The 13,423-nt window shown below is 50.2% G+C and overlaps 1 protein-coding gene across 2 annotated transcripts in view; it reads left to right on the forward strand.

The window, feature by feature from the left end:
• The window catches only part of AIFM1 (apoptosis inducing factor mitochondria associated 1), a 62,929-nt gene extending 53,227 nt beyond the window's left edge, over positions 1 to 9,702 (forward strand). The window contains exons 17-18 of one of the 2 annotated variants that reach the window (XR_008627300.1): positions 1,197 to 1,297; positions 7,107 to 9,702. The gene's annotated coding sequence lies outside the window, so the exon portion shown is untranslated. The remainder of the gene's footprint in view (positions 1 to 1,196; positions 1,298 to 7,106) is intronic. The other variant, XR_008627301.1, reaches the window with a different exon arrangement.
• Positions 9,703 to 13,423: the final 3,721 nt, after the last annotated feature.

The following is a 13,423-nucleotide window of genomic DNA, read 5'->3' on the forward strand; positions in this document are numbered from 1 at the left end:
CCCTGAGCACCGCCAGGAGTAATTCCTGAGTGCAGAGCCAGGAGTAACCCCTGCGTATCACTGGGTGTGTGACCCGAAAAGCAAAAAAAAAATAAATAAATGAAAAATTTGATGACCGGAGAGATAATACAGGAGTTAAGGCACTGGCTTTGCATGAAACTTGCCTTGATTCCTGGTACCAGATACGGGCTCCCAAGCACCTAAATGTGACTCCTGAGCACTGCCAGCATTACTTTGAGGGGTATTACCATTCGGCAAAGTAAAAATAATTCTTATTTCAATTAAAGGCAAAGTTGTACTGCTTTCAAGAGCCCTGTTGCCCATTTTTTGTAAAAAGAAAATTATTACTAGTCTAGATTCACCATCGTTAGGTTTGTTTAATGGGAACTGCAGCTATAATTAAATCCTTTTCAATGGCAAAAGAAAACAAATGTCGTTTTTATAAAAATTAGTGACTTTAAAACAGGTTCATACTGTATGTCCAAAGATTTAGTGAAATAGGGTCCGATGTGGGGCTGGAGCAATAGCACAGCAGGTAGGGTGTTTACCTTTCACGCGGCCGACCCAGGTTCGATTCCCAGCATCCCATATGGTCCCCTGAGCACCAATCACTCAGGGGTGATTCCTGAGTGCAGAGCCAGGAGTAACCCCTGTGCATCGCCGGGTGTGACCCAAAAAGCAAAAAAAAATCCATTTGTTGGAAACTAGATACCCAGTTCCTTGTGAAATGAAACTTAAAGTGCAGTCATAATTGCGGCTGACAAAGATATTGCTAAGACTAAGAGCCCAAAGTAATTCACAAATCATTTTTAAAAGAAGAGAGCATGAAGATGTCTCTTGTTTCAGTATTACGGTTTAGTGGAATTCTCTGACAGTTGCTATTCTTGTGTGAAATGTCATTGTAATTCAGTTCATCAGCAGGAAGCGATCTTTTTGACTAATCAAAGTTCATTGTGTGCCTACTGTGAGCCAGGCAGATGCCAGAAAAGGAAGATGAAGAAAACCTTCTCAGGGGGTGGAGTGACAGTCAAGCAGGTAGGGCTTGCTTACCTTGGGCACAGCTGACCTGAGTTCAATCCCTGGCAATCCATGTGGTCCACCAAGCCCCAGCAGGAGTGATCCCTGAACCCAGAGCTAGGAGCAGACCTTGAGCACAGCCGGGTGAGGCCCAAAAAGCAAAACTCATTTCTCTTAAGGAGTTCCTGGTATCAGTGAGGAAGACGGACATGAAAATGAAGAAGTACAAGACAATGAACTGTGTTTAATATGAGACAAAATACCGTGGACTCATCAAGAGGTCAGTGGAGAGAACAACCAGAGAATCCATCCTGTGTCACCCATTGTTGCCAAGGCATTTCCTAAAGTACTCTTTGGCTCCTGTCCCATCCTCTACGTGTTGAACATGGTATAGCATTCCTTGTCACCAACCATAACAAGTCTATTTCTGTTTTGTTTTGTTTTTCTGTTTTGGGTCACACCTGGCGATATTCATGGGTTACTCCTGGCTATACACTCAGGAATCACTCCTGGCAGACTCAGGGAACCATTATGGGATGCTGGAGATCAAACTCGGGTCAGCTATGTGCAAGGCAAGCACCTTACCTGCTCTGCTATCATTCCAGCCTACTACATCAGGTCTAAAGGCTACTCTAAAACTCCTGATCTTAGTCTTCTTTGCAGGTGTAAGCTTCTTTGCCATGACTTCTTATGCACATATGCCTGTATGCATACACATCTGGTCCCCTGCTATCTTTCAATGAGTGTTTAGGGATGGGAGAGATAATACAGCAGGTTAAGTGCTTGTCGTGCACATGGCTGACCCGGATTTGATCACTCCCACCTCATATTGTCTCCCAAGCCTGTTAGTATGATCCTTGATCAAGCGCAGAGCCAGGAGTAAACCCTGAACACAGCCAGGTGTGGCTCAAAAACAACAAATCAGTGTGTTACAAATGGGCAAAGCGAATAATAAATGGCCAAAGACAATAGAACCTGCTAACTGACTACAAAAGTGAGCTTACTAATATTGGCGGTTGGGAGATAGATAGTAGGGAACCCTGAGACAATGGCGGAGAGAAGTGAACAGGCTGGTAAGGATGTGGTTTGTTTTTTCAAATTTTTTTTTGTCTTGGGACCACACCTGGTAATGCTCAGGGGTTACTCATGGCTCTGCACTCAGGAATCACTCCTGGTGGTGCTTAGGGATGCCAGGAATCAAACCTGAGTCAGAGGTGCAAGACAAATGCCTTACCCACTATACTCAACAAATATGTGTTTCAGGATCAACCCCAGTTCAAGCCATTGTACTGCATACGGTCTCCTGAGTACCACCAGGGGTCACTCCTGAGCACAGAGCCAAAAAGAGCCCCTGAGCATGGCAGGGTGTGGCCCCATTCTCCTCCCTCCCCTCAGAAAATAATGTGTGGTTATGTTCTTCACATCTGGAATACCAGCCATCCCTATTCCCTTTGTTACATCCAAATCCTGCTCATTTTTTAGGGCTCACATCAATTCCTGTCTTGGTGATACAGTACCACTTGCATCAGTGCCCATGCATGATTTCTTATATCTCTGAACAATTGTTACTGTCATTTTCGTCCCATTGCTCATCGATTTGCTCGAGTGGGCACCAGTAACGTCTCCATTGTGAGACTTCTTGTTACTGTTGTTGGCATGTCGGATACACCACGGGTAGATTGTCAGGCTCTGCTGTGTGGGCAAAATACTCTTGGTAGCTTGCGGGGCTCTCCGAGAGGGGCGGAGAAATCGAACCTGGATCGGCCATGTGCAAGGCAAACGCCCTACCTGCTGTGCTATCGCTCCAGTCCTCCATTCAGTCCAGGGAGATAAGTAAACTTTTCCTTAATGAATACTACCATTTTTATACTAAAAAAAAGGTTACATTGGCTCCTTTTGAATTTTATTGTTGTGAGTGTGCATGTGTGCACGCGCATGTATGTGTGTGTATAAATGCAAACTTCCTTTCAAAGCAGTCTGAAAAAGAGGTCAGAGGGTCTAGCACTACAATTGGCAGGATGGCGCATGTGTTTGTTTGGCAGAGTCCCCATTAGGAGTCTTGCCAATTCCTGCTGATTGCCTAATACGTGTTGTATCTCCTCTTCAGGTTGAAACTAAAATCAAGGGGTCCAGGGAAATACTACAGAAGCTTAGAAGCTAAGCTAAGACCCTTGCAAAAAAAGAAACTAAAAAGGTGGGGTTAAAGATAGTTATGATGGGGACAGTAGTAAAGCAGATAGGGCATTTTGCCTTGCATGTGGCCAATGCAGGTTCAATTCCTGGCAATATATATGGTCCCCTGAGCACCACCAGGAGTAATTCCTGAGTGCAGAGACAGGAATAACTCCTGAGCATCACCGGCTGTGGCTCCAAAACAAAAAAAAATACAGTGGGCTGGAAAAACAGTATAGTACACCTTGCTTACTTGCCTTACTACACTGCATCACTGTATCACTGTCATCCAGTAGTTCATCAATTTGCTCGAGCAGGCACTAGTAACATCTCCATTCATCCCTGTCGCGTGCTAGTGTAGCCCAATGGCGTATTGGGGGGTCTTTCAGGGTCAGGGAAATGGGGACCATGGTTGTTACTGTTGTTGGCGTATCGAGTACGCCACGGGGAGCTTGCCAGGCTCTACCGTGCGGGCTGGGTACTCTGAGTAGCCTGCCAGGCTCTCTGAGAGGGATGGAGGCTTTGGGGGCAGCCTCTAATCACCTTTACAGGTGTTCCCAGTCTACCGAATGTAAGCTTTTGGTCGACTGGCATGTTGTCAGGAGCTGCACACTGACAAACACGCACCTGCCTGCATCTCTGGGCAGCATCTGGGACATCTGCGGCCTCAGGTTGATCTCCTTGAGGTTGATGGGCCGGGGCAGGCGGCGATCCTGTGGCCGCCGCCACAGTTTCTCTGTGCCCCACCACCACCATTCTGTCCGAATCTTGCAAAACAGCCAGCGATGTCCATCAGGAATCATGTGTAGAGTTCCAGCAGGGATCAAGTGTAGAGTTCCATGCCTGATGTCTAAGGCGAGATGGTGAGCTGGGTTCGGGAGAGCGCAAGGGGTTTGGATGGCGTCAGCACCATCTTGCCTCCAATCTTACTTGCCTTACTTACAGCAGGATAAACCCTAAGCATGTGTGATTGTGGCCCCCAAACCAAACAAATTTAAGAAAAGATGCTTATGATGTCTCTGTCATTCAAACATACCTATTTCAGTAAAGAGGACCCACAAGGTGCTGGAGAGATAGTAAAGTGGTTAAGGTGCTTGCTTACCTTGCATGTAGCTGACCCAGATTCGAGCCCTGGCACCCCATATGGTCCCCGAAGCAGTTCCAGGAGTAGTGATCCCTGAGTGCAGAACTAGGAGTAAGCCTTGAGCACTCCCTCTGTGACCCCAAAATTTTAAAAAAGACATCTGGTGTCAATTTACTGAGAGATATGTTTAGCTGTTACAATAAATCTTTATACTGAGAATAACCGTTTGTAGTTTTCTTCACATTTAAAACATTTTATGGGAGTGGCATTGGGCCAGACCTGGCAGTGCTCAGGGCTTACTACAGATTCTCTGCTCAGGAGTCACTCCTGGCTGTGCTCAGGGGAACCTATACCGTGTCCTGGAGCAAACCAGGGTCAACCGCATGCAAGGCAAGTGCTTAAGTATTCTATCTCTCTGGCCCCACATTTTCACATTTTATAAAAAGCCACAGAACTTTCATCTGTGTTTGAAACAACTGAAAGGTAAAGATCCTATGTCCCCTTCCATCTGAACTGGATTACATTTCATTAGTATGCCTCCCAACAGCCAACTGGACCATTAGTGCACCACTCATGCCACTGACAAGAAGGCCACTGATGGACCCGGAAGCAGGTGAGAAGCCAGCCTCGGTCCCCACAGACACCAGCATGCCACCTCCAGAGCCAGCCAGATGCCAGACACACTGCCCACCATGCCAGACTGGGAACATCATTGTTCTTTCTTTTTAAAAAAATGGGGGGCGGGAACACCCACTAGTGCTTACTCCTGGCTCTGCATTCACTCCTGGTAGAGCACAGGGGACTGTATGTGGTACCAGGAGTTGAATGTGGGTCGGCCTCATGCATGGCATGCACCCTGCTCATTATACCATTACTCTGGCTTCCTGTCACTGTTTGCTTTGTTTGGAGGCCATATCCAGCAGTGCTCAGGGCTTACTCCTGGCTCTGCACTCAAGAATTACTCTTGTCGGTGCTCAGGAGACCAATGGGATGCCAGGGATCGAACCTAGGTTGTCTGTGTGCGAGGCAAACGCCCTACCTGATGTGCTAGCGCATTGGGCCCGGGTTCGGTTTTTCAAGTTGGGGTGTGTTAAGGAAGCCCAGGGGTTCCTCCCCCTGATTCTCATAATCCAGGCCAGCAGTTCAGTGCAAGAGTCTGAAGATGTGCTGTGGTATAGTTCACGCCAGAGGTGCTCCAGGGCCTCCAGAACTCAATGCTTGGGAAACCATGCCATGCCATGGATTGAACAGTAAGGGTCATGTGTAATACACAACATGAGCCTTAAGCCCTGTATCTCTCTGGCTTCCGGCTTTTGCTTTCTGCAAGGTCCGCTGGGGGCCTGGGGGTGCTTGGGAAGCCGCAGAGCAGAGACTTTTCCCACACCTCAAAAAACACCCTGACTGAACCAGTCCTTGGTTGCTTTGGTGGATAATACCAGATAACCGGGGCTGACTGTAAAAATGCACCTTTACCTGGTAGTCCGTGATGCCTGCAGTTTGGGCTGTTTATGGGACTTCAGCCTTCCCCAACCCCATCACCACCCACTGCCACAACTTAACTTACCATAAACCCAGATGCATTGAATCAATCCAGGCCCCCAAGAATGGAAGGGGGCAACTTCTGGCTGGGCACATGAGCGCTGCCAGTTGAGGTTTACCAGCCTGTGATCAGCTGAGCCACAACACAGAGCAGCAGAGTACCCACCACCCCCTGCAGGGGACCGTTGGGGCTCAGCCAAAGCATCCGGCGCTGGGAACCCACTAGCTGGATCTGAGCCTTGCTTTTCTCTGCTGTTTGACAAATGATATCCCATGGTACCTGGGCACCTCATCAAGATGGTGCAAGCCTTTTGCCAGGCACAGCAGAACATGGCCTCTGAGTTGTCAGCTGGAGGGACGGATCTGAGTACCGGAAGTGGGTTGCATTAAATGGGGGTCCGCGTAAGTCTCTGAGTGGAGGATGAGGCCAACCTCTGTGACTTTTTGGGTGGTGCTTCTCGTCATCCAGGCCTGTTTTGGAGACGTGCAGCTGAAAAGGGTGGGAACTCCACAATGACCTGCTTCCTTGAAGGAAGACCAGCCACTTCTCTAGAGACCCATTTATACAAAGAAACGCTCCCCTCCCACCACTGCCCCTTCCCTTTCCCGCTCCTCTCAAGTTTGGCCGTTTCAACATCCCCTGCGGTCCTTCAGTAGCTCCACCTAAAGCCAGCCACCCTTGCTGCCCCAGAGGATTGCGAGACCTCCATCCCAGTGCCCTGCTCTGGGCAGCAGGGAAGTCCTACTGCGCCCAGAGGTGAGGCAGGAATGCCTCTGGCTGCTTTCCCATCTTATCGGGGATTTTTTTTTTCTGGCGGGCACAGACACATGTACACAAAACCACACACAGAGACACACAGCGCAAGCCAGTGCTGACGTTCCCCTGCCTGGCTGGGTTCGACATCTGGGTGTGACTCGGTCAGAGTACAGGGAGGGTCTAAATATTTAGATACTGGACTGCCAAGGCTTGGCTGCAGAGCAGGGATTGGCTCTAAAGGGACACTTTGTGAAAGAGAAAAGGAGTCCCCCCCCCCAGTTACACACACTCAGATCTGGAAGTTGGCCCGGGCCTGTTGGCCAGACCTTAGTGTTAGTGCAAACTGGCCTGTCACTCAGCACTAAGTCTGGTGCTGTTGAACATAAACAGTTTCTCCAGATATTAGTATACAAGGCCACTCTGAGTGGACAGCAACGAAAACCAGAGCAGTCCATTGTCCAAACACCACGCGAATTTCAGAGGTCCCTAAACAGCACCCCCACCCTAACTAATGGTGTGATATTCCTGTCTTTACAGATGTCAGTCTTTCTTTCGGTCTAGTCTGCTGTCCTTTGATTTGACAACATCCCCATCAACACATTACCCTGCTTCCTGCCAGTATCTGATGTAGAGCCAAACCTGGTTTCCTCCAACCCTTCCCCGAAATTACCTTGCTTTGGCCCCAATCCTTCGAGAAGTCCTTTCTAACACTCTCTGCTCCTCTACGGTGTGCATGTCCCTTCACTGCACTGAGCAACAAACCCAATTTGTTCCATTGCAAGAATGACCAGCACGGTACTCTCTGAGGGGACGGCATTGATGGTAAAGAAAGAGAGGGCCAGAATTGCTTCCAAAAAACCCTCAACCAGGCAGACCCCCCCAGCAGTTCCTGCTTAGCCTGAAACTTTCCTGAAAACCTTACCTCAATCCTACAAAGCCTCCAAGGTCTGTCTGTGTCTCTGCTGGGGAAACCCCAGAAAGTCACTTCTGGTGTCGGCAGACAGAGACAAAGGTCCCTGGCTCCTCACATACTATATCTTGGCCTTTGCAACGCAAGACAGAGATGCTTCTGGACAAACACGCAACGGGGGGTGAAGTTATGAGTCCATCCATCCACATGTAAATGTATTTCTTAGTCAGCCTGCAAGTATTTGCTGTGCAAGTACCACAGGCCTCCTATGACAGGCCCTGGAGATAAGAAGATGAGTAATAGAGTCCCTGCCCTCAGTGGCTCTATAACAGACAAAGCCACAGGAACTATGAGCCCAGCCAAAAGTGCTTGGAATCAAATGGATGCGTTCGGACTGAACTTCATTACTCAGAACTTCCCATCGTTTCCTTGGTCTGCTTCTATTCAGTCTGGACTTTTCTTTCACTGACCAGATCATGGTTCCACTGCCACTCTCTGTGTCTCCTCTGTCACCTCCATGGACAAAACAGCAATCTGATCAATGGGCTAAAATGAATGCATGCAATATGCTAAGGATGGATTATGGAGTTGACGTTCTTCATTCTTCTTTTCCAACAGAAAGATACAGAGTTCAGTTGTTTTGCATGTAGCCAATCTGGGTTCAATCCTCTGAATATCAGGGAGTAGTCACTCAAATACTACACTCACCATGCATGGTCCAACGTACTTCTCCAAAGATACATTTTTTTTTCTTTTTGAGTCACACCCAGCAATGCTCAGGGGTCACTCCTGGCTTTGCATTCAAGAATTACTCCTGGCGGTGCTCAGGGGACCATATGGGATGCTGGGAATTGAACCCGGGTCGGCTGCATGCAAGCAAATGCCCTACCTGCTCTACTATCGCTCGAGCCCAAGATACATCTTTTTGGGGGAGGGGGATCACACCCAGCAATACTTAGGGGTTACTCCTGGCTTTGCATGCAGGAATTACTCCTGGCAGTGCTCAGGGGTATGGGATCCTGGAGATGGAACCTGAGTTGGCTGTGTGCAAGGCAAACACCCTACCTTCTGTACAATCACTCCGGCCCCCCAAAGATACATCTTGCTCTTTACTTTTTCTCAGTCCTATTTGGGGAGTTGGGGGGAGGCACATCTGGTGATGCTCAAGAATCTAACTCTGCACTCAGAAATTACTCCTGGCATCGGGAGATCATATATGGATGCCGGGGATCGAACCTGGGTAGGGTGCTTGGCTGCATGTAAAGCAAGGGCCCTACCCATTGTACTATCTCCAGTCACAGTCCCTTTGTCTTTCCTCCGTTCTCTCAGAATCTCTGAGGTGTTACCCTGCGCCACCTCTCCCCTTGTGTTCCTTCTCTGGGGGGTTTTGTCTTCAGGATCTGGAAAGTGCTCCCCAACTGTGTTTTACATCTCCAGAGGCAAACAGAAAAAACCCCCTCTTAAATAAAATGAGGAGGACTAAGGCCGGAGAGACAGTACAGGGAGTAAGGTGCTTGTCTTGCACATGGCTAACGTGGGTTCCATACCTGGCACCCCATCGGGTTTCTCAAGCCCTCCAGGAATGATCCCTGAACCTGGAGCCGGGAATAAGCCCTGAGCACAACTGGGTATGGTCCCAAAACAAAACAACAAAATTGGACTTTGTGAGCCGGGCACACAGCTCAGCTCTAGAGCACTTGCCTGGCACATATGCGGTTTGGTTCCCGGTACTGCTCGAAATAGAAATAACAAAACCAGGGCTGGAGAGATAGCATAGGGCTTAAGGCTCTGCCTTGCATGTGGCTAATGCTGGCTCCATCCTCAGCACCGCAGAGGGTTTCACAAACACTGCCATGAGTTATCCTTGAGCTCAGACCCAGGAGTAGGTCCTCAGCACCACTGGGTGTGCCGCCCCCCAAAATACAAAGAACAAAAAAGGATTAACCGTGGTTCCAATAAAAGGTGACATCCTTTAGTCTCTCCCCCACAAAAGGTTGGATTTAAACAGACTTTCTCCAGGAAGTCTTTAGGGTGGGATTGTTCTCAGTTACAAACACAACACATACATTCCAGCAGTGATCGGGAAACCTCCTTCATGGCATAGAAGCCCCAAGTCCCACAGGCAGCCTTTGCTCTTAGTCCTTGATCATTTCCACACTGACCGCGCCTTGGCAGAGCCATACCAGCAAGTGCAGCGACATGTGAGCCAATGATCTCACAAGCTTCACCACCTGGCTCTAAAGGATAGTGGGAGGGAGAGAGGAGAGGTGGGGGGGGAGTGGTGGGCGGGAGGAGGGGTGGGCGGGAGAGAAACTTGGGACATTGTTGGTGGGAAATGTACATTGCTGAAGGGACCTTGGGAAATGTACACTGAATTTGGAACATTGTATGACTGAAAGCCAATCATGAACAACTATGTAACTGTGTTGGGAAGGTACATTGGTGCTGCTGGAACATTCTATGACTAAAACCCAATCAGGAACAACTTCGTAACTTTCTGTGTATCTCATGGTGGTTCAGTCAAAAAATTTAAAAAGAATATGCAAATCAAGATAAATAAAGTCTTTTTTTTTCTTTTTGGGTCACACCTGGCCATGCACAGAGGTCATTCCTGGCTCTACACTCAGGAATTACTCCTGGCGGTGCTCGGGGGACCATATGGGATGCTGGGAATCGAACCCGGGTCGGCCAAATGCAAGGGAAATGCCCTACCCACTGTGCTATCACTCCAGCCCCATAAAGAGTCTTTTTTAATACTGAGGTGTTTGTCTTAGAAAGTGATATTGAGGTAAATATATTTATTTTATATCACTCACTGTCACTGTCATCCCATTGCTCATCAGATTTGTTCGAGTGAGAACCAGTAACGTCTCCATTGTGAGAGTTGTTGTTACTGATTATCGAATACACCACAGGTAGCTTGCCAGGCTCTGCCGTGCGGGCGAGATACTCTCAGTAGCTTGCCGGGCTCTCCGAGAGAGGTGGAGGAATCGAACCCGGGTCGGCCGCGTGAAAGGCAAACACCCAACCCGCTGCGCTATCACTCCAGCCCATTTATTTTATATATGTAATATGGTGTAACATAACATACAATCACTGTCATCCCGTTGTTCATCGATTTACTCAAGCGGGCGCCAGTAACATCTCCATTCATCTCAGCACTGAGATTTTAGCAGCCTCTCCTTACTTGTCTTTCCCAATAGTTGGAGGCTCTTTTCAGGGTCAGGGGAATGAGACTGTTGTTGTTACTGTATTTGGCATATCGAGTACGCCATGGGAAGCTTGCCAGGCTCTTCCATACCTAGTCTATACATCTTACTAAATAGTCTAGAGATCTTTCTGGTCAAGAAAAAAAGAAAGAAAAGAATATGTAATATAATCAATATATTTATAATGTAGCAATAGCACTGTTGTCCCATTGTTCATCTAGTTGCTTGAGTGGACACCAGTAACGTCTCCATTGTGAGACTTGTTAATGTGGGCATCTGGTTTCTCATTTCCGTGGGAATCTTCAAACCAGTGGCACTGTGGTGGGGGCAGCGGTGAAAATGGAATGTTTGGACTCATGGTCACCTGGCCGGAGCAATAGTACAGCCGGTAGGGTGTTTGCCTTGCATGCTGCCGACCCAGGTTTGATTCCCGGCATCCCACGTGGAGTAATTTCTGAGTGCAGAGCCAGGAGTAACTCGAGCATCGCCAGGTGTGAGCCCCCCAAAAGGCCAAAAAGAACAAAGTCACCTAACCTGGGCAAGGCCAGCAGCGAGTTCAATGAGTGACTCCCTCTGGGCTTTACCTAATGTGGGTGTCTGGGCAGTTCCGGGCCTCCTGCACTCCACAGTCTTCCCCTTGGTGGGTGCAAATCTCATTTTCACAGGGAACTCCGGTTCCAGTTCCGAAGCTCGAGTAAGGGAAAGAGTTCCGCGACGCCGCCCGCCGCCCCCCGCCCCCCTAGTGTAAGGCGGATGATGCCCCAAACGACACCTCTGTGCAAAGATGCAAACATGCCTATCCTTGCGGACGTTGCCGATGTGTCCACCCCGCCCCCCGCCCCGCCGCCGCCCAGAACAGCGCAGTGACCCGGCTGGGCTAAAGTGCGGAGAGCTCCACCGGGGCTACTACCCTATCAGCTGACCCCCACGAAATCCTTCCCCCACCACCACCCCCGAGCACGGAGCCGCCCTTGCACGCTGGACGAGACAAAAGAGGTGGGGGTAGGGGTGTGGCTGGAGCAGGAAAGCGATTGAAGGGAAGTTTCAAGGGGTGTGCCGGGGCAGATTCTCATGAGTCAGCGCATTGAGCTGTGTGTGACTTCATTGCTTCCCGAGAAGAGGCGCCCGGGGCAGGAGGCCGTTCAGAGTGCAGCAGCAGAAAGGTCGGGGCTCCCGACTGTGCCTGCGCCAGGCCGGGTCAAGGCCAGCCAGGCCGCTCGGGGCTGGGGCAGTCCCCGGCCGGGGAGATCTCGGGGCACAGGATCTGACTCCGACTCCTCCTGCCACTCCCGTCCTTACCCACTCTTCACCCCCACGGCCCCCGCCGCCACTTGGGCCTCCGGGGCACGCGACGCTAGCCGCGCGCACGCTCGGCCTGCAGGTGGCGCTGCAGAGGCGCCCCGGGCGCCCAGCTGGGGGCGAGGGTGGGGCTCCCAGCCGGAGCTTCTCCCGGCTTTGGAAAGCTCTCCCCGAGCAGGGAGGGGCCGCCACAACCTCCAGGGCCTGGTGGGCTGGCTACGCCCACCCAAGCGGTGCGAGACTGCAGAAAGGCGACCTCTTGCTCCGCGGGCGCCAGCTGCAAGGCTCGTCAACCCTCAGGCCACCCGCCTGAGCTCCCTGCAGAGCTGGGGCGGTTTGCACCTTCAGCCGAGGGATTGCGGTTTAGGAGCTATCTTTGGTCCCTGGGAGGACGCCCTGGACTCAGCGGGGGATAGAATTGAAACATTGAGTCGTGGCTCGGGGCGTTGGGGGTGGGTGTCCCTGAACTGACACCCTCTCACTTGCTGCCGTGGAGACCTAGGCAGGCATCTCCAGTACAGGGCGAGGCTGGCCAGCGCCCCGGTGCAGGTGCCCGTCTGGGCCCAGGGCGCCACCAAGATAAGCTCCAGGGACCGAGTCAGCTTTGGTCTGGATTGAGGCCAAGAGTTAGGGATCCCGTGCTTGACGATCCGGTCTTCTGCAACTATCTACGAAAGCACCACGCTACGGAGGCCCACCTGGGGCTCAAACTTGCAGTTTCTGCCCCAGCAGAGCTGTGTGGAACTCTGCAGGCTCCGTGCTCTAAAGCCATGCTGCGACTATCATTCTGTGTTGTTGGTTCATAGCGACTGTGTCGTGAACATATTGCGAGTATCCGGCACAAAAATAACCTGTGGCCTGACACCTTTCAGCTGAAAAAGAAAAAAAAAACCAACCAAGTGCTTGGTGGCTCTCTGCAAGCCTTTCCAGAGGCTTCCGTGGCTATGCCCAGGATATAGCTTTGCATGGTAGCACTGTAACACTGTCGTCCAGCTATTCATCGATTTGCTCGAGCGGGCACCAGTAACATCTCCATTGTGAGGCTTGTTGTTACTGTTTTTGGCATATGGAATATGCTACGGGTAGCTTGCCAGGCTCTGCCGTGCGGGCGAGATACTCTCGGTAGCTTGCCAGGTTCTCCGAGAGGGATGGAGGAATCGAACCCGGGTCAGCCACATGCAAGGCAAAGGCCCTGCCCGCTGTGCTAAGCTTTACCGTATTAAATTCATGGATAGAGCGTGTCTTCCTTTTCTGTGCCACGATAGAAAAATTGTGCCTGGCATTGGTGTTCTGGATGCCTCTTCTGCCCTGATGGTTAGTCCAGCATCCTTGCCTTCAGGATATCCAACGCCATCTGAGAAAGTTATCTAAGGATTTTCCATCAAGAGGGAAGGGGGAAAAAATCCAAAGGATCCTAAACGTTCCCAGGTTTCAAT

Source organism: Sorex araneus, chromosome X, assembly GCF_027595985.1.
Source record: "Sorex araneus isolate mSorAra2 chromosome X, mSorAra2.pri, whole genome shotgun sequence".
NCBI lineage: Eukaryota > Metazoa > Chordata > Mammalia > Eulipotyphla > Soricidae > Sorex > Sorex araneus.